This window comes from Rhinopithecus bieti, unplaced genomic scaffold (assembly GCF_001698545.2).
Source record: "Rhinopithecus bieti isolate Rb0 unplaced genomic scaffold, ASM169854v2 scaffold_9581, whole genome shotgun sequence".
In the NCBI taxonomy this organism is placed as follows: domain Eukaryota; kingdom Metazoa; phylum Chordata; class Mammalia; order Primates; family Cercopithecidae; genus Rhinopithecus; species Rhinopithecus bieti.
In genome coordinates this window covers 3,831,348-3,835,379 of record NW_016806413.1, presented here as the reverse complement: position 1 = coordinate 3,835,379, position 4,032 = coordinate 3,831,348, and the positions used below count along the sequence as shown (strand labels likewise).

Genomic DNA, 4,032 nt, shown 5'->3' with positions numbered 1-4,032 from the left:
CATCTGGCTAATTTTTTGTATTTTAGTAGAGACAGGTTTTCACCATTCACAGGATGGTCTCGATCTCCTGAACTTGTGATCCGCCCGCCTCGGCCTCCGAAAGTGCTGGGATTACAGGTGTTAGCTACTGTGCTCAGCCCAAATTAAATATTTTAAGAAGCTCTCTATACCTCCAAGCCTTTGCACAAGCTGATTCCTCTACTTGTGAGAGTTTCCCTCCCTTTCCATCCCCTTCAGATACTCTTTCCTAGCTAACTCCTCCCATTTTTTTTTTCAGGTTTGGTTTTCTGTTTTATACTGAGTCAGAAAATTATTTTAATAGTTACAAAACTTTTTTTTTTTTTTTTAACAGAATCAGTATAAGATAGCAGTTGATTTCTCCATAATTATCAGAATTATTTATACTTGAGGTCTTGGCTAAGTGGGTCTGAAATCAACAAAAGGTCTTGGACTATTGGCTCAGAAATAATCCTAGGAAGCCCGCCCTGTTGACACCTGTCATGCTTAGCTCTTACGAGATGATCTGGTCCTTAAAAAAAATAAAAAAGTATCTCTCTTTATTCATTCTTTGGAGGCTTGAAGTGAATTCAGTAGCATTCATTAAACTCCTTCCAGCTCCTGTCATTTACCATTCTGACTGCATCCATTTCAACTTAGTCTGCTCTCTTCTGAGTTGCTTTAACAATATTAAATCGTCCAATTTCTTTTCTCTCTCTTCTTGGAGGTTTTTTACTACTGCTGAGGTCTGGGCTATACAGTTTTTCAATGACTCTGTCCCTGCTGGCATGAGCTGCCATCAAAGACTCAAAGTTGTTTACAGGTTTGGCTGGCATCCATTTTCCCTGCAAAGGAAGCTGTTGGAACCGTAGTGTTTAATTCATGTACTAGTCTGTCATCAATTGTCCACATCACCTTGAGTAATTCCTGGAACTAGGCAAACTCCTCACAGTTCACACCACCGCTGGGTGCCACCATATTGGACTCAGGTTCACACCTTAATTGACCTCCTCTCAGAAATTAATGTCTCTTTAAGTTTTTAAGTGCTTTGGTTATGCAGTCCCATAGGATCTTGTACTTTCCTTATAACCCTTAAAACCATCAGTTTGTCTGTTTTTTTGCTAGAATCCTTAAGTCAGGGGCCAATATCTGCTCTACTTGTATCCAACTCCACTGCCTGGTGCAATACCCTATATATAATAGGTACACTACAAATGTTTCTTGCATACATTTAAAAGTCACATTTCTCAACCACTGAAAGCATTCTTAGGTTACTCAGGAATACTGAGTGGAAAAAAAATAACAATCATACAGATTTGTAGAGTTTAATCAGTAAGAAAAATGCCAAACTGTATGTACTTAAGTGCTTGTTTCTTTTATGTTTCTTATATTGTACCTATGAAAAGAGAAATAACCTGAGGTCTTAGTTCCTTGCAACACAGGGGACAAAACTATTATATACCACAACACACTTTTAAAAACTAAAAACTTCTGTAGATATAAAAGCATGTTTTCCCCTTTTTTGCCTGAATCATTTCTAAACTAAAAAATCATTTGGCAATTGTCTTTAAAAGCAAGAAAGTTGGTAGCCAGGCGTCATGGTGCACACTCGTAGTCCCACCTCCTCAGGAGGATGTGGCAGGAGGGCTGCTTGAGCCTGGAAGGTGGAGGCTGTGGTGAGTCATGATCCAGCCACTGCACTCCAGCCCAGGAAACAAGCAAGACCCTTGCTGAGGGACCCAACAAACAAACAAAAACAGGACATAAATGGTTTTTAAAAAACAGCAAGAAAGTTGGTAGTTTTTCTTATAATTATCTCACATCTGGTTGACTCTAATTCTCCAACAGGTCAATGGAGCAAAAGGTTTTTTTTTCTCCTTTCAGGAGGGAGGGGGTTAGTTGTCTCTTTCCTGTATATAAATCAAGAACAGAAGAAAATCTATTTCTCCGTTCTTCATCTATGATACAGACTCTGAAGTTTGTATGGATATGGCATTTGACCTGGCTTTTAGAAAATAGCCCCTGAGGTAAGAATCAGGGTGTGGGGAACAAAATGGCCATTACTTGCTTGAAACGAGACGATAATCTGTCTGTGATTCCAGATTACCTTATGTGTACATTTCAGAATAAAATTAAGGATGAATATTTAAAAATCCAACACATATCACTTGTTATTCTGTAGTCCAAGTATTATAGTTCCCATATAGTACATATCTAAAATATTCTATGAATACAAAATTTTGATAACTGTCTTTCTAATTACCAAGTGTAAGTTTCCAAAGTATTCATGGTTTATAGCCACCTGAATTGAAAACTGGTTAAGCATCAGGAACAATAATTTCGAATCATATAATTTGAGAGTAACAAATCAGATGAATAATCCAGGCCAACAGCCTTATTTTACAGGTGGGGAAAAGGTTGTGAGAGGGTTATACCAATTGCTCAGTACAAGGAATACATGTCTGGTGGGGCAGGATTAGAATCCAGCTCTTCTGATATAGAGTCCTGGGTTCTTTTGATTGACAATATATTGCCAAAACATCAATCTTATGCTGCTGATGTAAATTAGATTAAATTTGCAGATAAGAAATCTGATTAGAAAATGTAAGAATCCATTACTCAACAGAAGCCCACGTTGTTCTCTTTGAATGATATATATAAAAAAGTCATGCCTAAGTTAAATGGAATCTTCTTCAGTGACTTAACTCATCTAACAATTTCAATTATGATTTGAAAAGACTTTTTTCACTACACCACTGCCAGACTTTCCTTCATTATCCACCCACAGTAATTGTCGCAGATCTCTGTCAGAAAGTTGAATAGACGCTAAAAAAGGCACCAGTAACCAGATATTCAAAGTCAGTTTGGAGAGCACAAATTATTCTGTACGCTTAGTAAGACACGACTTAAGACCTTTCCACAGGGAACCTAAAAGTGTTATTAAGGGAAGATGAGCCGTCCAGCATCAGGGGACGTAACAGGCTGAATGAAGGATCTTTCTTCACAGTTATTTTATCACGGGAATTACTATCTAAAGCAATGCTGGCTTCAAACTTTGATTTTGCATCAGTCGCCCATCAGCCTGTTTAAAATGGCTGCCAAGGCCCCAGCATGGAGATCCGGATTCAGGTGGTCTGCGGCAGAGCTCGAGGAATTTTTACTTTAAGAAGCCCCTTCAAGTGACTCTGGTGCACAAAGAGAACCCCTAGTATACAGGATTCCAAATATGTGTGTCATGCTGGAGCTTCACGAACAGGTTGTCACCGCTTCAACCTGTTAGAACTTCCCATCCAAACCTGTCTTACTCGAAAGTGCTTTTGTACTTCCGGAAGCAGAGATGCCTGTCGTGGGGAATACTCCGAAGAGGGAAATAGCGGCTTCCCATTCCGGGAATTTAAGACAAAGGCGAATATCACTGCTGCATCATGTCGGCAGCTCCCAATTCTGCCCTCACGCTGTGCTTTGTAATCTCTAACCCGCCGACTCGGCAGGAGAAAAATTTAATTCGGTCACAGAAGCAACACACTGGGCCCTAGGCCTGGTCACTTTCCCAGGGTGGAGGAAACACCAGGTCGGGGAGAAAAGCAAGATCGGGACTGGAAGGTCCTCTGCCAGTACGCCCTCCCCTCAACCTCCCGACCTTCCTCGCCGCCTCTTCCTGTGACCTTGTCGGGACTCCGTGACCAGAGCGCTCGCCCTCCTATCCCGCCTCGCCCGCCGCTCAGCCTGCTCTTCAAAATGTTCCAAGCTCTGGGGACGCTCCCGCTCCTCGCTCCCCGCCGTCGGGCCCAGCCAACACTCTCCTACTCCCGCCTCTCATTACCACCCCAGCAGCGAGTCTTCCCCGCTCGGCAACAACTCACTCCACAAGCTTCTGCTCTATCTCCTCGCTGGCTCCGTCTCCCCTCACCCTAAGGACCCCAGGCCTCGGCTCCCGACCCCTCTCCTCCTCCCATGCTCTAGGCCGGGCCTGAGCCCCGGCAACTCCACCTCTCCTCCCTCATTCCAGACACTGACCCCAGCCCCCAGCCCCCA

At 42.6% G+C, this 4,032-nt stretch overlaps 1 protein-coding gene and 1 pseudogene across 2 annotated transcripts in view; both read right to left on the bottom strand.

Annotated features, from left to right (window-relative positions):
- The window catches only part of HIGD1A (HIG1 hypoxia inducible domain family member 1A), an 18,298-nt gene that overhangs the window by 13,554 nt on the left and 712 nt on the right, over positions 1 to 4,032 (bottom strand). The gene's annotated exons all lie outside the window — the stretch shown is intronic.
- On the bottom strand, positions 329 to 1,067 carry LOC108532335 (coiled-coil domain-containing protein 58 pseudogene; annotated as a pseudogene).